The sequence below is a fragment of the Andrena cerasifolii genome, chromosome 4 (assembly GCF_050908995.1).
Source record: "Andrena cerasifolii isolate SP2316 chromosome 4, iyAndCera1_principal, whole genome shotgun sequence".
NCBI lineage: Eukaryota > Metazoa > Arthropoda > Insecta > Hymenoptera > Andrenidae > Andrena > Andrena cerasifolii.
The window spans coordinates 18,930,281-18,956,285 of NC_135121.1; the positions used below are offsets into that span (position 1 = coordinate 18,930,281).

Consider the following 26,005-nt stretch of genomic DNA (forward strand, 5'->3'; position numbering starts at 1 on the left):
TCTTTTGATCGTTCAATGGAGCTGTTCGCAGCTCGAAAAACACGCGATATTGTTGATTGACATACAATTCCGCGGGCAAACGTACTCTTCTTATTTCGCGACGAACCTTCCATCGCGTCGAGCTTAATCGAGATGATAAAACGATGGACCTGGCGATCGTTGGATAAGATAAATCGGGGATTGGACAATTTCCGCCGTTCCTGGCTACGCGTTCTCTGTCGAATTATCCCGATCCAATTGGAAATCTGGCAGTTTTCGATCGAGTCACTCGCCTGGCAAAAAATATTTATGACGACTAGGCGGTCAAGTCGCTCGAAGATCAAGTATTTTTTGCGAATTAATTGTGAGGAGATGAATACGAGTTGCGACTGGTACTTTTGGGTAATATTTATTAATACTATAATCTGTAAAAAAATGTTTTTTTTTGGTAATATATACATGTATAGGACGGCGCTACAGTCGCCTGATGTGTAGGTGTTTTATGTGGTTTTGCTCTGATTGTGAAAAAAACTGAGGTTTGGATTGGCTTGAAATTTTTACAGCACGTTCAGAATATATTCCTTTTTGGAGTGGGGCTCAACATTAAAGTGTAAAAGCTCTAGTTTGCGAGATAAAAAAAGAAGAGCCATCTGTGCACCCCAAAGATCGATATTTGTCATACGAATCGCCCTCTCCTAGTCGATATTTTAATAATTTTGGTTCAATAGTTTTTTCGCAGGTCCCCTCCAAAATTAGAGGTTCTAGGGGGATCATATTCCAAAGAAACCGTTGTAGGTTTATTTTTAAGCTCAATATCAGGGCAAAACCAAGGACAAGTCTGTACTTCCTTTCATCTCCTTGTAATTAATTTTCTATGGCAAACGTAATTGCATCAATCGCATGTGTAGCATTGCTAATTCTTATCACGACCAACTTGACTTTTTCTCCGTTTCAATAGATAAGATCCGTACAAAGCTTTCACGTCTGTTGCGTTGAATGTCTCGTATTGTATATTCATGCTTTTCTTTTTCCCTTTTCTTTTTCTCTCTGTCTTTCTCTCTTAATGTGCGTCCGTTTTTCTGCTTCGTTTCGTAATTAATTGTACCAAAGAGTTGTCTAACCCGTCTATTGTAATTAAAATTAAAATTAAATTAAAATCTTCGATCACAATTCCACATTCCTATAACAACGACTTTGCGTTCCAAAATTTTGTAGCACCCACAGTTTGACGCAGCTCGTCAAATTCCCCTCCGAGCTACTTCTAATTCCCCAGAGCCACATCGTACACGCGCCCCCGCCCCCGGAGTTCTTCATTTTCCCTCAATTATCGGCTTAGATTCCCCCGTCTTGCACGGGCAGTATCCCTCATTTACTGATATTTCAGGCCGCGGTGGTGGATATGGTCCGATCAGCCGCGCAATATGTAATTATTAATATCCCAGGGTGCGTCGGCGTGGCCGGCGCCATGGCTCGTTACGCGATCCGCCGAAACACGGTCGCTTGCTTACGAAGTTACTGTGCCGGGTAATAATTATCTCGGTGCCTTCCCCGTAGAGCGTTTTTAAGAAGCGGCCGCGGGAGGCCGTTGCACGGCGGGATAATTTCATTAAATGAGAGGGGGAGCGCTAGCGCTGCGGCTGCGTCGCTTATTCAACCCCCTGGAAAGTTGATTTTCAACAGCGTTTAATAATTGCATAAGCCGCGCGTACGCGGCCCACGAATTATATCGAGTAATTGGTATATCGCCATCACAATGGCATAATGCGGTGGTATAATGAGAGCAAACACGTGGACGCGCGACCGATTCGAAATTCGTTTAATTCGTTAATGGATTCTCGCGATTAATTGATCGCTGTGGCCAGTTATTTTATACGGTTGATTCAAGATTCTTTTTAGCGAATCCCCTGGATCTGTTTCGTATCTGAACACACAATTCTGCGCAGATACGTGATAGCGTTTGTGTTCCTCCCTTTGGAAATTCTCTAGACACATACTTCACAGATTTTCGATGCAAATTCAATAAAATTCATTAGGTGATTATACAAATTTATTTAAAGAATAAACCCCGGTTTTCTTTTCTTTTTACAAAGCTTTTGAATTGCTTCAATCGTGGTTACGCTAATCCCTTTTTCCTTTTTCTGTGGGGGTGCCAGGGCCCCTAGGCCCCCCTCTAGGTATACCACTGATACTTTACATTTCTGTCATGATTTGTTCACTAATTTTAACCCGCCCCAATCGTAACACTTCACGATTTCGACCTACCAGTTCCCACGATACAGACATCAATTTTATTTTATGAAGCTTATTTCATAAAATGAAACACCAATGAATAGTTGAAAAGTTTTGATAAGATCGACATTGAGGGTAAGTTTGCCCAAGAACGCGCAAGTCTCGATGATCTGTCAAGGTTTGAAGATCGAACGCCGCGAAATCGATCATTTTCTTGAAACATCATTCGCGACTCTAATCGCGCACCCCACTTCGGTCCCTGAAAAGAAACACACCGTTTCCGATCGGTGTTGGGGCACTCTGTGGCACACGCCGCGATTAGGCATCCATTACGGGATCGACACGCGCAATCGTGGCCGTTGTTACGGCGCTACAGCGGCGTTTACAACGGCCCCGATATCGCTGTTACAGAATCGTTCCATCGGCAATTGATTCGCCCCACCGGCGCGACGAATCCATTCTGGAATATCCATTCCGCGCGCAGGCCTGCGGAGATTTCCGTCCGCGATTCTCGGTGGAAACAATCGTGATCGCTCGATCGGAAAAAATCATGACGCATGAAACTGTTCGGTAGCTTGTAATCCGAGCAGAATAGAGTCGCCGCCCAGCTCGCGGTAACAGCCACTGACAGTTACGAGTCATGAATGGATATCTCCGTGAATTAGAGTTCTGACGAGCTCCGCGTTTGCCCGGGGGTTGCGCGTGTGTTCAAGGGGTTGCGTCCCTCGGAGTTTACGCCAGGTTCAACGCTAGTCTGTAAAGCTGAGGGCCGACGTTACAGAGTCTAAGGCGTAACCACGTGTCAGAGTTACAAGTTTCCAAGTTATTCCTGATAGTTCTAGTTACTCGTGAAGGGAAGTGCATAATTATTGTGACTGTGGGTTGTAAGTCTGGGGGTGGTCTGTGAGTGACTGAAGTCACTCCACGTTAGTGTTTCTTAGAAATACTGTAGCTACTTGCCGGGGGACTGTGCAATAGGGTGGCTCTTATTTATACGTGTCGAAATTTTTATTTTTGTATTTCTTTGTTTCTCACCCCCTAGAACTCATTTGGTAGAAAATAATTCCTGAAAAAGTTTATTGCAATCAGACAACAGGAAAGGGTGCCGACCTGGCCTCAAAGTTTAGAATTCATCAATTGTTTGAATTTAAAGAATTTCTCAGAAATGGTAAACCCTATCGAAAATTTGTTCAAATAATATTAAAAGAGCATTTAATTTTCTACAATTACTGTATATGTAAGTTTTTCGTGCTTCCAACCACTTTTTAGATAATAGCGTTTGAATATAGAGAAGTCCGCGCTATGCGCGTCCCACCTGTACGGCGTGGCGTGTCTATACGCGCTGATCTCTCTATATTCATACGCGATTATCTAAAAACTGGTTGGAAGCACGACAAAATTATATAAACAGTAATTGTAGAAAATTAAATGCTCTTTTAATGTTATTTGAAGAAAATTTCGATAGCGCTTACCATTTTTGAGAAATTCTTCAAATTCAAAGCACTGAGGAATTCGAAACTTTAAGGCCAGATCGGCACCCTTTTCTATTGTCTGATTGCAATAATCTTTTTCAGGGACTATTTTTTTATGGAATGGAACCATATACGGTGTGAGAGCAAAAGAAATCGCAGATTGAAAATAAGGGCCACCCTACTATGCGATCGACTTGTCAATTAATTTCCATTCAAGAGCGTAGATTTGTTGGTCCTCTTGGTAATCTCAGCAGTAAATTCTAAAATCTGACTGACGGTGATAAAGTATGCCTTAGGATGATTTCTTGAATATGCTATTATGCTTCTTGTAGAACCTGGCACACTGACGCATGAAGAGGATTCCACGAGTCAGGGTGATTGGCGAAAATGGCCATAAAAGATAGTCACTCCCGCTGGGGTCTGGAATTGAACTTTATTGCCGGTTTATGGTGCTTTAATGTCGATTTATGGTACAACAATTGCTATTGATATTCGAAGGGCAGAGCCTTAGAACTGACAGCGCTTCCACGTTAACCCTTTGAACGCGTAAAGCGAATATATCTGCTCTACCCATTCGCGTGCTGTCCAGCTGGCTTGTCGTTGCTGGTTACCCGTCAATTGACCAATTAAAAACTCCGTTCGATAGACACTGATTTATAGTGCGAGTAAACGGTGAAATATTCGCCAACCAGGAAATACACTTCGATACGAATGGTGTGTTTATTGAAATCGAAGGCTGCTTTCTCGACTGTTCGTCTCATCAAGCACAGCACCCCGGCTCTTATATTGCGAATTGCCTTCGTGGCTTCAAACGAGGAGCCTGAATGTCGCGGATCCAAAATTGCTTCGGGCGACTACTAGCTTTCACTCCGAACAGAACTGCAAGGTCATGAAACTCTCGAGGGATCTAACGATGATAAGGGTGGCAGGCAGTTTCACGCAGGAAAACGTGACGCGATAGCGTAACAAATACAACTTCGGTCGTTCCAGGGGAATCGATCGTCACGCCCTGCAACCGTCATCGAAAACACAGAGGCAAGGGTTTATGACGGGCAGCGCGGGCTTTTATCCCGCGGAGTGTTTGGAAAATTTGACGGGCGAATAGAAGCCAGCGCAACGGATATTCCATTTCTAAATGCGATGACACTCCAGTTACACAGCAACGGCCCCCCGTGTTTGCCACGTCGATGCGGAAAAGCGCGGAAAATATGATACCGCCGACGGACGCTGACAAGATGTTCGCCACCGGGGGTGCCGTATTTTCGTGGATTTTTCCAGCGCGCCGCGGAGACAGCGGCGACAATTTCGCGCGGGGAGTGTGGCGTGTAACTCGATTTACCGTGCAAGTGGAATTTAAAGGGCCGTCCCGCGCACCTGAATATCGAATATTGAATCGAAATTAATTTTCGAGTGCGCCGCAGATTATCCTACGCCGGTAATGACCACCTGGAATTGCTCGAGGAACAACCGCGCACTTCTCCGTTGCATTCGTGGCTCGGAACCTGCGTGTTCCCAGAATCGTATCTGAATACGAGAGAATGCAAATATCATAAATATGCTTACGCTACGTTCAGGCCTGCAATATTTACCAAAGCAAGGTGCGTTCACGTTTCCTGATGGATTTCGGGCGAGATAGCTGTAGCTGAGGAAGCTCGGACAGCTCGGAATTGTTCAGAAAGCTGAGGGCCGGAAAAAACGTACTGGTCAAAAAGTCAAGCGACAGGAAGTCGGCCCGCATTTTCTTTCGAGATTCGTGCATGGTGCCCGCCCGATCGTTAAGCTCAGAGCCAGTACTAATGCTGCTTCCGCCTCGAAAAGGAAAGCTGCGTTGCTGCAGCCGTGCTTAATTTGCCCCGAGGTCGGTTTTTCCCCGAGCCGCACGAACGCCTTCCGTCTTCTTTATGGCGAGACTCGTGAACTTAGGCCGGCGAAGACTTAATCCTCTTCTCCCACGTCCCGCCCCTCCCACGTCTTTCGCACCTCGCGCGCACCAATGACTTTTTCTCACCTGAACGCCGCTCTTCCGCTTAATTTCGTCGCCCCGTTATCGGAGATTACGCTCGACACGCGTGCGCATCTCTGTCCGTGTGTGTGTGTGTGCACTTTGCACATATTGTACGGGGTGCTTCTTCCCATCAGCCGGCTTCCAGCGCGGACGTTGCACCCTGTGTTTTGGTGTAATAATAGTGATATTAATATAATTATTATTATTATTATTAAATGACTTTATTGCACCATTACAATTAAAATTACAATGGCGAGTAGACGAGGTTCAGCATTAACCGCTGCTCTACAACGTAACCCAAAAAGTTGTTGGGAGATAAAAGAAAAGGAAAGGAAACAAATAGACTAACATTAAATACAATAAAATAAAATAAGTAGGATGAAAGATAAGAATAAGAAAAAGCCATTTACATAGGGAACCGTGAAGGAATGAAAGAACGAGCATTCAGCTTAAATGAAGCAAACGATGACAGAGAACGTATATTAGACGGAATGAGGTTATAATAATAGGAAGATATGTAGAAGGACGCAGTGAATTTACAAGAGCGATGGTGAGGCACAGACATAATGATTATTAGACAATAATAGTTGAATGAATTTGAGGAGGGTTATCTATTGATAATGGTACTTTAAATCGATTCTGTTCATTTCATTTTATTTCACCTTTAATTATTTTAATTTTATTAACTGTCCATTTATTTTTCTTACATTTAAAATGATTAAATAACTCCCTAGGAATAAATAGAAATAAATATAAAATTCCATTTCATTTATATTTTACAATTAAAGATACCTTAGGATTTATTCTAATTATAATAATTAATTTTCTAATTATTGTACAGCACCCTTGCATTTTAAGAGACCGAGACAAATTTATTTATGCTAATTCAATGCCAATTCTAAACTAACTATATCTCAGGTTTGACACGAGGACGAGCTTTGGGTCTTTTGAATATTGCTCGAATTTTTTGTTTCGAGGATACGATGTGATTTTTGTTTGGTATGGGGATTTTAGATAATGTTTGAAAATTTGGGTTATTATGAGCGGAGTGGTTGGAGGTTATTGATAATATTCTTTAGCGCTGCAGTATGAACGTATCTGAGCGTTGGGAATTCGTAGGAAAGGTGGGAACTAGCGTGAGTTTAATGGGAGTCATTTCTCGCGAATTAATCCGGATTTTCTTGGGTCGAATGGGAAAGGTTAAAGGATGTGTAGAGTTCCCAGCGTCTCGAGAGGGAAGAATTGCAAGGGAATCTTAATCCCTTGATTCGTTACAATGGCTTAACCCGTGCTTTATGATACCCCGCTTCGAAACAAAATTTCTGTCGCAATTCTGCTTCACCGAAGACTTTCTCAAACCTTTTATCAAGTCACGATACATTCAATTAAAAACCCCTTGATTTTTTCGTCTAAACGTATCGAGTAGCAATTGTGCTCGAGAATCCCGACCCTGGAAATCTCGAGACTTACAAATTAATCTCGATCCCGATTCAGGAAAATATAATTAGACGATTAAACAAAAATGAAATATAAAAGAATCCAATATTGTCTGACTTCATTTTGCACGATTTCTTCTGCCTCATTTTGTTTATTCCCTTATTAAAATGGGTCGCTTTTAACTAAAGAATCCTTTTTAAATCTTGAAATTCTCGAGAATTTCCGAAGGAGAATCTCTAATCTCGAGAAATAAATATTTTAATAATTCGGGAATTCTCGAGAAAGCAAAAAATTCGGGACGACGCAATCGCTACTGAGTATCGAGCACCGTAAAATCCTTCGATCATGTCACGTTTCTCGTTTCCCACTAAGCCTCCTCCACGGAAGTTCACATACCACGATTTAACAAATTCAAACGACCACTCCTTCCACCCGAGCTCACTGAAGCGACAAACTAGCCGCTGCGCGCAGACAGCAACGCGATATGTTTGGAAAATATCGAAGGCCAGTGATTGAAACAGGTAGGGTTGAAGGAACGGGGCCAACCGCCCCGAACCCATGTAACGGAAGTCCAAATACACGGGAACGCGCGTTCGCTTAAGCCGTAAAGCACAGGTGATTAATAGATTCCAGGGAATACGAGGGGACAAGTTTATTGCAGGGAACACCTGCCATTTGATTATTCGCCATCGAAGTCGAGCGCGCGACAGCACGATTTTCTGCACGGCAACGGTGTCGCCCGCGTGGACATGTCTGATCACGAGGACTGGCTTCTGTGTCCCGACTAACTCCCGGGGGGAATATCGTTCCCATTACGCTAGGTAGTTCCAACGAACCTGCGCGTGACGTTTCGCCCCTGTTCCCACGATTTATCAGACCGCGCTTTAACCCGTTTAAAAAAAGTCGCAATTAAAGGGACGTTTAGAAGGAAATACAAGACGCGACGCGAATTAATTTACCAATAATTTTTTAACTAATTTTTTTAATCTCTACTTGGAATGAAGGAAATTCAGAACAGATGTTTCAGAAGGGGAGGCAGATTCGCCCGGTGCCCCGCATTGGAAGTAGTTAAACATGGGCACGAAGTGGGCGTGCTTTTTTATAACGACTCCATCGGCTTAGGTCGAGCAGGGTAATTTAATGATTCATTTTCCGTCCCAGTTGCCAGCCTTTCGACCCTCCGCGCGCTGATTTCTTCTTCACCTGTAGTACACCGGGTCTCGGGATCTAATTTTAGATATTCCCTTCCATCAACCGTGCTAAATTACGCGCAGCTCTAGGCACACAGGGGCACGAGACGATTCTTGCTTTCGTATCTCGCTTGAAAATTCTCCTTCGCGGCTTATCATTGGCCGACGAAAGGATCTGTAAGCTCAAAGAGAGCGTAAATGTTCCACTACATTTCTTGCAGAAGCCACGCTCCTCGTTCATGGAGAATCTTGATTCATCCCCTTCAGTTTCCCTCCTATGTCACCTACGCTGGTCTGTCTCCCCTTTCAACATGAATTTCAGTCTTTCTGGGAATTATTCCGCGGTCTAGAGGCGGGTTTCCCTATACGCGACTAGGCGCAACGTCGAGAGTTTCCAACTCGATTTTCTCGAAAATGAAGCGCGATATCAAAAAAAGTTACTGTTTCTTTGCGACTTACAACAAGTAAACAAGTCGAGAAGAAGGAATAAATTTTTTTGATATTGCGCTTCATTTTCGAGGAAATCGACTTTGAATTTCTTGGCGTTGTGTCCAGTCGCGTATAGGAGAACCTACCCTAAGGGGCTGTTCCGGTCTAGAGACCATCAAAATAGGTGATCTTTAGGAATTAATTACAGGAAAACTACTACATATAATTTAATGGAACTTCTTTCATTGAATTAAGGATGTCTTGAGCTATAGAAATATTTATAATTAATCATTGTAGACGCACTGGAGAAGTTGTTAAAGTCGAAGCGTCAAAAAATTCATCCAAAACTTTAGAACCTGTAGCTCCTAAACCATTAGTCTGAAATAAAAAAAACAATGCCAGATAATTAAAGGGCATGCAACTCGCTCGTGGACTGACCAGAAAAAATTACAACAATTTATATTTCTTGAGAAAATAATATATTCTTCAAAATAAAAAAAGTTTCAGTCGAATCGGATAATAACTTTTCGAAATACAGGTTCCACCGATTTTGAGAGCACTGTTTCGTGATAAACGCGTTTAAAGTTTTGCGCGAGTGCCGAGTGGCCGTGTGTTACCCATGCATTTGCCGCTGCTCAAATGCCTATAACTTTAAATAAATATAAATTTTACGAATTTCCACAAATCCTTTCAAACACTTATTCCTAAAAGGTTGATCATTCAAAAAATGAAATAAAAAAATACGATTTTTAGACTAGAACCACCCCTTAACTCGTCTTTGTTAGTCCTCGTTTGGGATCGCAAAGCTTCTTTCCGAACGTGGCAGCCTTCATCGACTCATCGTCCCCATCACCACGGCTCGAGGCTGCGCTTTTATCGCGCGTTTCATCCCCTTTAATTGCTCCTGTCCCCTCGTCGTTTGCATTTTATTACACGATTCGAGCTTAATTGGACCCTTACCTTTCCCACTGCTGAAGGGCATGAAAGTGAATCCGTGTGAACGACTGGCGCGGTTAATCGACTATACGCTGCCTGCCACGTGGACTCTGAAAAAGTAAGCCCAAGTGGAACGAAAGAAATGAGTAAATAGTAAACGTAGTAGAATTTATGTTTCTATATTCTTAGCTACTAACAATCACAATTGAAGAGTCCTTGTAGAAAACACTGTAAGTGCCAACAATCAAATTCTACATTATAATATTGCCATTGGCAAGTAGAACATTTCCCGGTAAAAAATTTCGATTTTGAAGTTTAACACCGACGGTGTTTCATGCAAAGACTCCTCAATCACTTTACACCATCGGAATTTTTGCGATCGACCTGGCATCCCCCTTCGCAGAATTTCAATCAGAAATCAGGTTAGTATTCTGTGAAATGTGTCAGCAACGAAGCAGCCAGAAAGAAACGTGTCGCAGTGGGAAGTCGCCAGTTTTTCGCCGCAGCTTTGAGCAGAAATTAATTTCCAGCCGAGTCCCAGAAGGGGAAAATTAGTTGAAAAATATTTCCTCGCCGGGTCGGGCAACTCTGGATGTGAAAAACCGGCTGGCAGGGGCGAGGGAGAGCGGGGGACGTGAACGTCGAAGGCCCTTCCCGCGGAATTTCGCAGACTTTTTCCAGCAGGGGAGAAAGTTCCGGGGAAATTGATGGCGCGGTGTACTAGGGCAATGAGAGGGCGCCAATCGCTCTCGGGAAATCCGAGAGAAAATCTTGAAAGAGCCGATTCCTTAAACTTCAGTCGGCTCCATTCCCCAGGCTCGCCCGCGAAACTTCTGCCAGATCAGTTCCGGCGATTATTCTAATGAAAAGGGGTGCTACGCACGCGTGACTAACAAGGGTGTTTTAAAATAAGTGGCCCGCTGTGCCTGCCTGACCACAGAGGTCTTTGCTGATGGAACGAGAAGCCCGCGAACCACAATTGCCCAACCCTCGAATATCAATATCCCACTGCAACCCTTAATTCACCCCCCACCAAGAATTCTGAACCCTGCGTGGATTCAACGATTCGTGTATCATTTCACAAAAGTCACAATCTCGGAGTTATTCCTAAATAATTTCCCCAAGAAAACCTCCCATTCCATTTACAAGCTCAATCCGTGCAAAACCAAGAAGCAGCTTGGACATACAAATATTTAAAGACACACGGACAAAGCACCTATTACGCCATGTTAATACGCTGCGTCGTGCGCACATTAAGCCTCCGTTATTCGTCCTGCTTAAGTCCAAGCGATGTGTACCCCCGACACACTCGTAGCCGTTTCACAAACATGTTAACTGCACACAGGACGTCACGTACGAGAGGCAATAAAGGGGTAACGATCGCTGTCGTAAAGCTTAAGAAGTATTTCGAGGCGCACTACAGTCTGAGCGTTATCTTTACGCGCGATAAGCCTATCAGACTTTACTGCCCTGTTCTGGGAACTATTTTGAAGAACGAGGGTAGGGGGGAGGGGGTAGAGAGGACGATCCGGAAATGAGGAGCCTTGCATCAATGTCCCGGCTCGTTTTGCGATTCACCGAGGGTCGTGGGGCGAGTTTTAGGGGGCGAGAAATTAACAATTTGCTGGGAGCTGGCGCGAGCGTGCTCGTCATCGCTGGTCCAATTTTTAGGGAAGATTTGCGAGTCGGCGGAACTTTTCCAATTGCATCTTACAACTCCCGAGGAGCTTCTACACCCAGCAGCTAGTTTCCATCTATTTTTTTTTTTTTTTTTCGTAATTCAAGAACCTTTTGGTTCTTGGACGCGTCGGGAGTTATATGTGGCCATTCTTCAACGATGTCCATTCGTTCAGTTACCACAAGGATCGTGCTTTTCTTGGATACCTACTCTTTCAGTACTTTTTACAAATTATTCTGACAGCAATCATCTGTTTTCTGATTCTACTGAGGGTTCTGGTGTATTAAGAATCTTTTGATGTGGGGTCTGGAAAAAAGTCCACTAGGGGCGTTATATATATGTGATAAAGTTGGAAGCTAGGAACAGCAGTGGGACTTCGTGGTGTAAATTTACACGTGGATGAGGGGCAAACATCGTTTTCGTGCTGCGAGAAATTTGCCAGGTACTTTCTGCGCTTCTCTGCTTTTAAAAATTGTCGTTCTTGTGCGAAAAGCAATTTAAATGGATCACACACTTAGTACTGCTTCGATATTTTCATTGAAATGAAGTTTCTGCAATTGCTAACGGAATAAAGTTTCTCCGTAATCAACTCGAAGCATCCAGTTGATTTCTTAACGGGAGCGTTCTTCATCTCGGTATACCATTTTTAGAAGAGGATGTTTTGAAGAAGGTCAAGCTTGAATTTTAAAGATTTTGAGAGCGCAGAAATGTTGAAAGATGCATACACTTCAAAGAGGGAACGATTTCTGTGCTCGTTTCTCCCGAGCTTAACTTAATAGTTAAATAACGAGAATTACGAAACTGCTAAAAGATCGGCGGAAAAACGTTGAAACGCGTGCCACCAACGAGTCAGCGTTTGGGAACTTTGGTTCGCAGCGGTAAATCTTTTTTTTTTCGTTCCCTTGGCAAGGCAGCACTTTTCCCTTCGCTGTGCCTGAAGACGTTGATTTACGACGATAACGAACGGATACGTACGCGCGGTCTTAATACTTGAATCGATTTACGGCGGTAATGATGTACGACGCGCTAAGTCGAACTCTCAGACGTCTGTGGAAGGGATTCTGCCAAAATCGGTAGCGGCCAGACACAGTGCTCCCTAAGTACCATCTCGAAGAACAATTTTATCCACAGAGACTAAATAGTACTGATAAAATATTCCAAGTCTATATCACATTAATAAAATATTCCAAGTCACCTATATCATATTAATAAAATAGTCCCAGTCCCCTGTATCATATTACTAAAATGTTCTAGGTCCCCTGCGCCACATTAATAAAGTGTTTCAAATCCCCTACCACAAAAATAAAATATACCAAGATCCATTTACTCCCGTACCACAACGTTAAAGCACAAGAGGCTGGAACTATCCCATTAACAGATTAGAACAGCCAGAACTCTCGCCCCAAACTCATCGCAGCGCTTAACGTAGATTTTCACCAAGCCTCGTCGCGAAACCATGAAAAAAAGACAACTTATTTCCTCACTGCACGCGGTTAACTTCTAACACGATTCGACGTGGAAAATTATCCCCAGGTAGCAGCGTCTAGCCATTTCGCCGAGCCTCCGCCATCCACGAGCGGGTTTATTTAACGGTTAAGTAAATTTTAATTAATCGTTAATTAATCCCCTCGTTGGCTAATCCCTCTGTCCGCGGTTATAACCCTGCCCGCTCATATATAATTTCGGCCGCATAAATAACTACTTTTTTCCCCGCGAGCCTGCAAACACTGCCGACGCTGAACAAATACATACATCTTTTTCGGCGAAATTCCTATCGAAACCACGGCCGGAGACGAAACGGAGAACATAGTTTTACGTTCGATCGCAAGTCCTCCTACGCTTCTCTGTTTTGCTGGCGCGTTTTTCACCGACCCTCGTCGGCTGAGTCTTTGCAAGACGTTTTTCATCTACGATCTTCTTGCTCCCATCGCTTCGTGCGCAACTGAAAGACTGACTTCTCTCTGCACACCTTCGCTTTTGTGTGCTCGACACGATGCGCGTTGAGTGTCTTCAGACATTGGAATGTCTTTACTTAAAATTAGCACTTCGAGTGGCGCAAGGTTTCGCAAACCGCATATCAAATTTATCTAAAGGTTCTCAATATCCGTGAGCTTGCAACGTACCTACGTAAGTAGTGTAGTAGGCTCGCGTCGCGGCAGACACAGCGTTGCCAGAGAAGTGCTGCGAGGCACAGCGTTGCCAGAGAAGTGTTGCTAGGCGGTTGGCCGAAAGAACTGCGCGGCCGAGGCAGTCTGCGTCGAATCGAATAGCGAGATGCGTAATTTGTACACCTTTATTGTAAAGAAGTCAAGAATATATATATATATATATTCTTGACTTCTTCTTGACTTTTTCTTGACTCTCTATATATCTATTTCACTATTAACCAAACAGTACCTAAAGTCGCTTAAACACAGAGGCAAAAGGCCGTCAATGGAGCCCAGTGACGATGGCAATCGGCGATTTACGACGAGTTGTTAGCGGCTGGTGTACGTGCAGCTGTGCTGCCTGTATCTCGCGAGCTTCTGCAGTTTCCCGTGATTGTTTACAATTAATTTGACCCGACAGACCCGACAGACCCGTAGTTTCTCGCGTTGTTCCTCTCGTCTTCTCCGCCATCCTCTCCCTCCCCCGCTGCACCGAGTTTTGACGAAGGTTTGCCTCCTCTCTTGAAGAAGAAACTTTTCCCTCCCACCTCCTCCTCTCTCCACTTCTTGCGACTTCTTTTCTTTGCCTTTCAAATGGCTTGACTTCCTCCGTCTTTGCAAGGTAGTGTCTTCTCTTTTCTCGAGCGAACTTCGTTTCCTTCGACGAACAGGCCATCTTTGCTCTATGTTGTTACAGGAAACTATCTCTTTCCTTCATTCCGCCACTAAAGAATACAGCCACCAGTGTCCTCCCTTCGCTCTGCATTTATTACGCTTTTCATTCCGTTAACAGACATCTCTATTTCTTCGCATGTCGCTAGAGGAATCCCTTATCCCTGCTCGCTGCCTCCGAAGGAAAACTTTATCCTGGCTCCCTGTTCCCGAGGAGCAAGTTTGTCTTTGCTCCCCCTTCGCACACAAAGCCCTTTGCTGCCTGCACGCCGGCAAAAGCATCCACCCTTTTAAAGAAACGATCTGCTTTGTTGCCCGCTGTTAGGGGAAGGTCCCGCTCTCCGCAGTCGGGGAAGCGTTTCGACTTTGCCACCCACTCTTGGAGAAAATCTCCGCCCCTCTCGCGCGGGAAAACCTCTGTTTTCCGCCTCTGATTGTCAGAGGAAAAGCTCCGTCTCAAAGAACATCCCTGTCTTTGCTCACTTTTCAAGGCAACCCGCTGCTTTCCATAACTCCTATCTCCCGGTAACACTCTGTTGATGCACCCTTTCGCTACCTCCAACCCCCTCCACCCCCCGGAAACAATCCGCGCCGAGGAAGGGAAGCTCTCTGCCCCGTTGTTTCTCTACCCATCTGCCGCGCGATCCGCGTCACCGTTGTGACGGATGACGGCGGCGCACATGTGCGGCCGCGCGCATATATATATCTGTGCAAGCCGAGAGGAAAATCACAGTAGATAATCGGGCTTCTGAAATTCAGCGTTTCGCGGAGATTTGCGCGGCTTGCACGTAAATCTAGACGCGTAGTTGCGGCCCGCGCAACCGGCGAAACGTTATTAGAGGTTTTAGCGAGGGGGAGTTTTTCGCGGACGCTTACATCTGCGACGGCGAGCTCCCCTCGTATCAAATTCGCCGCGGCGTTCCTATATGCACACGCTTGCCGGGGCCACGGGTATGTTTAATTTTTCGCGAACGAGTACGCGCAACAGTTTTGGGTAAGGAGGCACGGCACACAATAGTCCGGATTCGTAAAAAGATATCATTGTTGTTTTTGCGTTATTCATTATAAATGGAAAGGTTTTAGGGGTCTTTTGAGCCGCAGAATCCGACTCTGGTATTGTGTTTTTTTTTTCTAGGATAACGAACTACCCTTTTAAATAACTCTTATACTCTCGGCGGAATTTCCATTGTGTGAAACTTACACGGCCATCCCTATTTTACTTTTTACACTTTTCTTTTTAATATTTCTGCAGCATAAATGAGTTTTATCAAAATGCGAAAAAGCAATTTTTGAAGTTATAAGTTGAAGTTGCAAAACACATAAGTGGGATCATAGAATTGTTACGTAATTGATGCATTATTTCCTTTTATTTCCCTTCGTTTGAGTGACAAAAAACGGAAAAAGTTACGAAGAACGATATTTTTATTATGGAAAAGCTCACATTTGGAGATTTTCACACATTTGTGCGAAGAAATACATTTACTTACATTTTACACTCAGCTAAAAATTTAATTGGGTATGATACATTTTAATAATATCTCCTTTTTTTATTTTCTTAGTTTTATCACCCTTTTTAGAGCAGTAAACTGCACACTTTTGGTGCGCAACAGCTTCTGTCTTCGTTACAGACGCAAATTTTGGAAAATCTCCAGTTTCACTAAGGGGTTCTGGTAGTTTTGGTGGTGCAGGTTTTTTAGAATATAGATTCTTGAGTTATACACACAAATATATAACAAAAGTAAGTAAGCAGTCAAATTTTCAGGAATAAAATGGTGATAACAATAAGATTTATACATGTTTCAAGTAACTAATTTATTAACATAACTAACAACTAAGTAGGAAACAAATATAAGTATAATATCTGCAGTAGTTGAAAATGTTAACAAAATGTTGACGTTTGCATAACATGAATGCAAGATTACGTCTTTGTAGATGATTAACCGAAGTTCGGTTTCAATTTAATTTTTCCCTTAAGTGTTCTTAATTCCCTTACTCTCCTCTATACGAAAAATAATGCAATACATATAACATATACTTAAAAAACTGTAACTGTTAACATACTTTTGTAATGCTTATTAACATGTCACCACAGAATGATTGCAATTAATGCCGACACTTGAACGAACTGAGCAACACTAAATAGTTATAATGTACAAGAAAGTCTCAACCTTGAATATACATAAACATCAACAGAATTCTTTCCCTGGTTTTTGTCACAGTGGTACTCTTATGTAGCGTAAGCTTCATGTTTACTTACTTTTGTTACCTACTATAGACTAATGCGACTTGTGCACACCGTGCAATAATTCCCCCTCTGCTGCTCGCGTCTAAAATATCCATCGTAATTGATAATAGCGATGGACGTGACACACACATCGCTGAATATTTCCGACGGTTAGGCGTGGACGAGTATGTCGCGTTGCTGTACGCAAAGCGGTTGACTCACAGTGAGGATCCCGTCTTACGAGTAGGGAAAAATGACCGTACCTATTTTAGTCACTATAGATTTTCCATCCAGCTTCCTCGAGCTCCTATGCTCGAGGCATCGAGCATCCCTCCGGTGACAGTTCCTTTCAGTATTCTACCCCTAACATGGAATCCACGCGCTTCCACTTCGAACCCCCCAAAAATTATCCCTCCGGATCGCTCGAAATCGTTCGATCAAGCCTCACGTACCGTTTAAGCAGAAGGAAACAGAAGTGGCCGCGGGGTCGAGAGGGAGGGACAGAGGGCGGAAGAAATAGCGTGCGAGGACGTGTGCGTTCACGGTGAAGACTACTTTTAGGATCGTCGAGTACCTTTGGGAAATTGGTTCCGCGCCTGTCCCGAGCCGTCTTCTAACTTTTATTCTCTCCCAGGGACCAGACGACAAGAAAATAGCGCAAACTGAGAGCCCTCAGTCTTTCTTATCTCGCCACGCTTGCTTCTTTCACCCCCTTTTTCTCCATCGGCCCCATCCTCCCCGGCTCCCCGCACCGGCCGTCTCTTTCTGCCACCTTTACTTCCCCTATGGCCCACCGGTTCCCGCGACGCTACGCTCGCCGACCTTCTACATTCTCATCGACGGATCCCGCGTAAATCCCCGGCAGTCTGCTCGGGTTGCGGTCGAGCTGCTCCAAAAGATTTCATCGATTCGATCGCGGCCAAGTGTCCCCCCCCTCCGCGCGATGGGCTCTCCCTGAAATCACTTTGACTCGGGAACTTCTGGTTCCTAGAAAACTCCCCGATTACCGCGGAAACGCGATGCGCCGTCCCCTGTCCGTTCCCCTTTTTTTTTCCACCCACCTTCCTGCTCGTCTTTTTCTCTCACGTCGTCCTGCTACTGTTGACACGCAGTCGTTCGTGGATACCTTTTGCCCCACGATCCAGCGCTTCTCAGCCCCTTCGCTTGGTAACCTGTCCTCGATCGTTGGCTTTGTGTACACTCCCGTGTAATTCGGGGGTGGAGGCAGGTTGGGGTGTTTGGTGAAGGGATTTAATTCCTGGGTTGAGTTTTTAGGTTTTCGATTAATATCCAATGGACGTTTGAATTGAAAGGTTAGCGTGGCGAGGTGCGCTATGAGGAATAAGTTGCGATGTACGTACAGTGGGGGTGAGAGGAAAGTTTAAAGTATTATAGTGGTCTTTGCGTATTGTGTTCGTACCATGAAGTACTCTAGTGTTTCCCAACCTGTTTTCAGTCGCGACTTCTCTTTATAATATGCAGGTATTCAAATAACCCGTGATCACCCCCCTCGCCACCCTTATATATGGTAGGGTAAATTTAATAAGGTAAAGAAAGCACATTAAAAATAGGAATTTCAAAATATAATTCTAAGTTAATGATATTTCTAACTTAAAGATATTTAATGTATTTAATTATCTTATTTAGTGTGATAATTGTGTTTGCATCTGGGTAATCAGCTTTTTCTTTTTTTCGTAAATGAAAAATCAGTGTTACGTCATTAAAGGGAGGTTCCTGTCTAGAGCCAATCAAAATTGATCTCTTGGAATAAATTAAAGGAAAACTACCACAGATAATTTAATGCGACTTTTAGCATTCTACTAAAGATGGCTTAAACTATTGAAATATATTTTTTTCTGTAATTAATCATTGCAAATAGCGCTGGGAATTCGTTGAAGTAGAGGCGTCAAAAAATTCGTCCAAAATGGTGGGACTTGAAGCACCAAAATCATTGGTCTGAAATAAGAAACAGTGCCAGATTATTAAAGGGTATGAAATTCCATAGGGGACACAGCTTTAAAAATTACAAAAATGACATTTTTCACAAGATAACGCCACTTGAAATTTGAAATCACTTTTTCCCTATGTTTTTCGTCCTTTAAGCGCCTTTAAAAAATAAAAATCATTTAAAAATATTAGAGCCTTCTCCACTGCACAGAAGCATATTCTTTAAAATAAAAGAGTTTCAAATCGATCGGATAATAACTTTTCGGGATATTTGTCCCACCGATTTAAAAAACACTGTTTCAAGACAAGCAGGTTTAAAGTTTCGCGTCAGCTACGAGTGGCCGGGTTTTACCCGTGAATTCGCCGCTGCTCAAATGCCTAAAACCTCAAGATTTTCCCGAATTTCAAAAAATCATTTTACGCCTGCATTGTTAAAGGTTGAACATTCGAAAAATGAAATAAAAAAGGTCGGGTTTTAGACCGGAACTTCCCCTTAATAGAATATGGCAATGTAACCATATTAAAATAAATAAGTGCTAAGAATCGTTAACTAAAAATGACGAAAAAACATTTCGCGACCTCCGTGGGTCCTGATAAAAATTTCGAGGTATAATTCCTTCTTAATGCAACAACCTTATTTCCGGCACCGTTCACAGTTTAAACACCCTTTCGACTACCACTGTGTATGATAGGTTCGAAAGATTCTTGAAAGTTGGACATGTGATTGTTTACTCGGGAAGTCTGAAACTGCAGTTTTCGATTACTGGAAGCGAACAGTCACAGTGCAATATCCCCCCTCCCCATTGACTGATGCGTCTCCTTTGAATCTGTTGATAGCGTTTGATGAGGTTGCATGCGCGAGGGTAGCATCCGGCCCCGCATAGAAATCAATTTTAGCAAGAGCCGCTTTGAGGAATTCGCAAGTTTCGCGGATGCAGCGGGCAAGAAGTTGCTGTCTTGCTTGAACTATTCCAGCAGGACCGTTCCGTTTGCATAGGGCGCGGTTTGCTCTTTTTCGAGGCGGACAAAGAGCGCCATTGCGCAGCGCCTGCAAAACGCTTTAATTACACTTTTTATTTATGGCTAATTTTCTTTTCCGGCAATTAAGCCGACCATCTTGAGATTAAATCTCCGTTTCTTCGAGGCTTCGTTGCGCCCTGCCAGCGCTTTACTTTTTAAGCAGAGGATCGCCCTCGTTGCGCAGTTTCCATCTTCCCCTTAGCTACCCAGGGTGTCGAGGACAATTTTCTCTCCCTTTAATTGAAATCGCTAAGAATGACTGACTATGCGCGACCGAATCGCGCCTGGACGCGGCTCATCTTTTCCTTTTACTGCAGACTAACTTCCACGAATATTTTTCACCTGAATTCCTTTACACTCTCGTTCAACCCTTATTTCAATTTCTGCATTGCCCTCCGATACGACTTCAACCCGTTACTAGCGTTTAAACGAAGCGTTGCAGAAATGTCTAATCATCCTCAAGAGTGAAGACTCAACTTCTCGATCATCCCCCAACGGAATGAAGAACAGGATCCCTTAATTACTCATTAAAACAACAGGTGAAGGGTGAAAGTTGGCATGCGACCGCGGAAGCATAATTTTGATAGGTCGGAGCATCTGGCTTCGGCTCGTTTCAACTGACTCACCACTGCGGCGTCAAAGGATTCCTTTTTTCTGCGGTCGACGGAAGAGATCGATTCGCGAATCATCGCGGGGGAGGCTAGGCTGGCTCGCGTCGGGGCCGGCTGGGGGAGGCGAATTTAACGCCGAGTTTAAAGTAGATTAAATTTCCCTTCCGGTTTAATCACGGGCGCGACGAGCTCTGCTCGCAGCACGTCGTTCCGTGATTCGACCTCGGCGCGAATTTAATTTTTACCGGGGGTAGGGGCGAAGGCGCACCTCCCCGCGGGGCCATCCTTACCTATGCATGCAGTTGCAAATACATGGAAAGTGGCTATTTAAAATTCTCCTCGGTACGCGTCACTTAATTTCCTCCGCTATTTACCATTGATCGCCCGCCCGTGCCGGGATAACATTGACATTGGCCGATGATAACTTTCGATATAGGCGGACGAGTTTTTTTACAAGTTAAGTTGCTCGTAATTTGGCATCAGCCGCAGGAAGGATGTGGTTGAAAGTAGCCTGCTGCTACGGCGTAATGGTAGAGGGATGGAATAGTTCTTAAGTATTGGAGAAATACATACGTGGTCGAGGGAACGTGAGGTTCGCACAATGAGGAGCTCAAGACGTACAGTTGTGGTGAAAAGAAGGTTTGCACTGTGAACTGTAAGATTAGGGTGGCCCTTATTTATACGTGGCAAAATTTTTTTTTTGTATTTCTTTGTTCTCGCCCCTTAGAACCCATTTGGCAAAGAAATAGCTCCTGAAAAAGTTTATTGCAATCGGACAACGGGAAAGGGTGTCGAATAGGCCTTAAAGTTTAGAATTCATCAGTAGTTTGGATTTAAAGAATTTCTCAGAAATGCTAACCCCTATCGAAATTTTGTTCAAATAATATTAAAAGAGCATTAAATTTTCTACAATTACTGTAGATTTAATTTTTTCGTGCTTCCAACCATTTTTTAGATTATTGCGTTTGAATTTACGGCGTGACGTATTGTCTATACGTACGCGCGTAGTGCGGACCTTTCTGTATTCAAACGTTATTATCTGAAAAATGGTTGGAAGCACGAAAAAATTATATATACAGTAATTGTAGAAAATTGAATGTTCTTTTACTATTGTTTGAACAAAATTTCGATAGGGCTTACCATTTTTTAGAAATTCTCCAAATTCAAAGTATTGATGAATTCTAAACTTTACGGCCTGGTTGGCACCCTTTCCTGTTGTCCGATTGCAATAAGCTTTTTCAGGGATTATTTTTTTATCAAATGACACCGTTCTAGGGGGTGAGAGCATAAGAAATCGCAAGTTGAAAATAAGGGCCACCCTACCGTAAGGTAAATAAGATACCTAAGTAGCTCCATTAGAAATAATTGTATCTTGAAATATACCGATATCATACGTAAGTAGTAGAGGAAGCCAGGGTAAAGTGAGCCTAAAAAAGTTTGAAGTAGAATAAAATTTTAAAAATGTGTGAAAATAGATTTATAATATAATTTAATAAATGATAAATGATATTGATAAATGACGAATAGCAATGCTTAAAATAAACTTAGAGTATATAAAAATTCAACTTGAAAGAAATGATGCAAGAGAGATTACTTTACCCCATGTATGACGTAAAGTGAGCTCCTATCCGGGGTAAAGTGAGCTGAAATAAAATAAGAACTTTAATTAAGGATATAGGTAATTATTAACCCCTTGCACTGGGATAACCTGTGTAGCACGTCAGCTTCTGGCTTTTTTGCACCCTGGTTTTCAAAAACTGTGCCAGATTTTTCATTTTCTTTAGGTTATTTTCTGTTCCATCCGTTGCGTGGTTTTCTAGCCAGCGGTTAGGATATTGCGCACATCACTTGCGCATCTGTTCTTTCCAGCTCAATTTACCCCGGTCACTTTACCCCGAATATGTACTCAGTGGAAAATTAATTATTTAATAACGATGGGATTAATGTTTTCTTAAACTCGTGTACATGTATGCTTATAATATTGTTTTAAACACGTAGAGAACATTTTGAGTTAAAATAACACATTTATCCAAAAAGCTGAATTGAAAAGAAAAGCAATCGGAAGTTTCTAGAAATTAATTTTCAAGTTCTTAAATGAATTTACATTTTTCGATATCTGAAAGTGCACAATTATCATTGTTATATTACATACATTTATTACGTCACCAAAATTTGTAAATACATTCTACTTTTGAAGAACAAATTAAGAACGCTCATTTTTCCCCGGTCTTCCCTACCTAAGTAGCCCCCTGAAAAGGGAAACTGAATAATATTCCGCGTTAACTATCGCGTGTAGTCTATTGCTGGATTATCAATCGGAAAATGTGTCGCTAGAAATCGCTCCGAAATCCCCGCGTTTTCATCACTGCACCCCTAATTCCTCATGCAGCGATACATTATCCTGCCATTATTCTCCCTCGGCTCGGACCAGGTCGTTGCCTCGTGTGATCGCTGAAAAGTCGAGCTGGCGCACGAGCATGCTGGCGCGGGTAAGCAAATAGCAAATGGCCGGCAGTTTTCGGGGTAGCGTAGAAAAACCGAGGAGATTTTTCTGCCGGTGGTCTGACGGACGAGGGCCAGATGGGGGGACGGTGGGTGGACGAAGTAAATTTAAAGTAAAAATGATCACAGAGTGGTTCCCGTCGAACACTCCAGGCCGGGGAAGATGTATAGACAGCTATCCATGGGGCTCCAGTGGCGCGGTGGTTTAGGGGCGGCATTGTGAAGAAAGATGAAGTTTGTTATCTCTCATCAGGCTGCCTCCGGTATTCTCGAGGCTCCAACTTTACCCTTTCCATCACGGCCCCGTCCAGATTTTTCGTCGCCCCTGTTTTTCTCTGTTTTTTCGCGGCGTCCCGTCAACGTCGGGGCAACTTTCGCCAAGACTCGCGCTCCTTTCGCTACTTCCTTCCTCCCTGAAGGATCCGCACCCCCTCCGGAGCGCAAAGTTTCAAAAGCAGTTGGAGGGCCGGTGGCTGCAGGAGGATCGAGTGGCAAATATTTCGAAAGCGTAAACGACTGGAAAGACATCCGTCTCGGGCATCTTGCTTCCGTTCAGCCCGGCTACCCCTCCTGGGAACTTTCGGCCATTTTAATCGCCAGCTACTGAGTAGGCAACCGTTGGCCCGTGTGCTTCGAGCAGAGTGGGACCATCGGGGCATGTAATTGATACACTGTCGGTATATCCACCAATTAACGCCCCGATATCTGCTACGAATAGCTTACCGTATCAAGTTTTATGAACCACCGATACCTACCCCAACGCACAATAATTCCCCGGGCATCCTGGTTGCTGAAAGTATCTGAAATAGCTCGAGCAGCCTGAATAATCAGAATTCCTCTGATATTCCGATATGAACGAAATACCGTCGTCGAGTCGCCCGGAGGAAAAAGCGCCGAGGATTGGCGGACTGAATGCAGCGAGATCGCTGGAGGTCCGTCGAAATAGTGGCGTCGCGGCGTCGGAAGAACGCGGCAGCGTTAACAGTTTATTTATTATTCGGGGGAGCAGCGCGCCGCTTTGGCGGTCGGTACACTTTGCCGAGGGTGCGCGCCGAGGGAAACTTCGAATCGAGTTTTGGGGGGTTGGCCGTCGATTCAGCGCAGCGGCTCTTTTCATCCCCGGCGAGAAGTTACACGGACGCTTAATGGCGTGCCTTTTAGCATTCGCTGCTCCGGATTATCACCTGCCTTTGAGCCAGTACATAATTCAGCAAGTGTGGTTGCCAGAGGGGCTAAAGGGGAGCGCAGGCTATTAGCGGCTGGGCCAGGATCGCGGGGATGATGGACGAAGACCACCTTGTTACATAAAGGGGGCATCGACTTGCAAGGAATCGAAGCGTCCCTGTCGCGATGGAATTTTTAGAAAATAGCTCAACGAAGGGGGGAAATAATTGTAAATGAATCTTAGTGCGCTAGGTTGCTTGGTAAGTGTTTGGTGTCACGTGGATCGATAGGAGCTGCGTTCGAAGGCTGCCGTTAACAAACTTTACCGCAAAGGTTTGCTGCCCTTTTTTCGAGATACATTGCTTCTTGCTGGGTTATAGCATTTCTTCCTCGATATCCTCTGCGTCACAGGAAGCATCGTTCGTCATATCGCGTTACGGAAACGACAGAGTCGTAAAAACGTAACCCAATCACTCGCTTCCTCGATGCAAGGGACGCTGATCGGGGCGGGCACCCCCGCGAGCCATACACGAATGAATCTTACGTATCGCTTCCGGGTGGCGGGTCGGTGCACCTTCTGAAATTCATCGATTAAATTTGCATCTCCCCCATTACACGTTGCTTCACGGTAATAGAAGAGAAGCTCAGCCGGAAATTCTTTGTAACGTGTACACCGCGGGCCATTATCTACCGGGACCGGGGCCCGGTCGTTTCCAAGGGACTCGGCGCATGCAAAGTAACACAAAAGTGCCAGTCGACGTTAGAACGGCCGCGCGAGACGAGGAGGCACCGAGCTTCCTAACTCTCGTCGCCGCTAGATTTGGTTATCGATAGCGGCCTAGCACTGTAATTTACCAGCGGCGCCACCAGCGGTTTATGATCGATCGGACCGCTATCTTTGTACCCCTCCCGGTCGCAATTAAATTTCCTTAACGATACTACGCAAACGCGGCACTAATTTCCTCGTGAACCGTTCACCCTTCTGGAATTTATCGCGCGCCCGCACGATGCTTTCAACCCGCGAGTGTCGTCGTGATTCGGCGCGATGTGATTTCATTAACCGTGACGATTTTGCAAGGGAGGTGCGAGCAGTGGTCACTCTTTCCATTGTAACACTGTCACATTACTGTGATTGTTATATCAAGTATACGGCAGTGTGCTGTTCCACGAGTTCAAGGAGCAACCCTCTTTCCTCTTTAAAAGATTCCTCAACACAATTCAGAGCTTGGCTAGAGTCCATTTTCACCCACAACAGAATTTTCAGGATAATCTTTTGCAGTAGATTTAGAATTCTTAATGATACAAGGTCGTTATTTTCTGAAATTAGTGACGCTGATGAATGATAATTGACCTAGAAATGGTCAAAATGGATTTGCTGAGCGAGGGTTGATCTACCTACAGTTTAGTAGATCAAAGTGTTTTCTGAGGATATGTAGCAGACGCTTCCTCGAAACAAAAGGAACTGAATCCTTATTAGTCTACTCCGCAGGATGATAAAGCTCCGAGTCAGTTCCTTCCCAATTTAATTAAATTTCCCTCGGTGGTAGCAATTCTCGAAAATCCTGCCCGAATGGTTCGCTGCCAGCGAAATTGTTCACCCGTACATGGATTATCGTGGCGAATGTTTCGCTGCAGCAAGATAACAACAGTGTGCGTGGCGGTGTACGTTGCACTGTAAGGAATTATGGAGTGGAGTCCGTTGAGGGACGCAAAGTGCAGGTGAAATCAGACGAAAGGTAACAGCGTCCAATAATCTCAAAGACATAATGGGTCGACGACTGCTGGCTTACTGTAGATGACAGTCTCCTCGGGAGACCTCGCCCCTAATACATCAGCGTCGTCCTCCAACCTCAAATAATTGTACGACTCTCGGCGGCATACCTAGTGCGCTCAACTCACCGTAGTCGCTTTCAAAATACCCGACAGAATCCCCCGAATGTAACAGTAATTCATTTCGCAAACTCGTGACACCCGACACTTTGCGGCACATCCGAAGAAAATTCCCAAATAATTGCCCCCCGGGAATTTCGCGCAGCGTTCCTCATCGCTCAGCTCCCCTAGATAGTTATTTAAAAACGAATCCCGGTTAATTTCAATAAACCACTTGCTTCTACTGCGTTGGTTAGTAAACTTTTCGTAATCCTTTCCTCGGCAAGCCGAGACAACCAGCTGGAATCTAGATTACAGGTAGGTATCGAGTTATGGAACTTTTATAGACAGTGCTTCTCTATTCAGAGACGCCACTTTGTCTGGCCTCCCAAGAACCTTAATTAAATCCACTAATGAATTTAAGGGCTTACGTTCGTTTAGCAAGCGGCGAAAATGAATGATTTTTGGGGATTGTTTTTAGGCATTTTATTAAA

At 44.1% G+C, this 26,005-nt stretch overlaps 1 protein-coding gene across 4 annotated transcripts in view; it reads left to right on the forward strand.

Annotated features, from left to right (window-relative positions):
- Positions 1-26,005, forward strand: part of LOC143368119 (neural cell adhesion molecule 2) — a 384,831-nt gene that overhangs the window by 55,436 nt on the left and 303,390 nt on the right. The gene's annotated exons all lie outside the window — the stretch shown is intronic.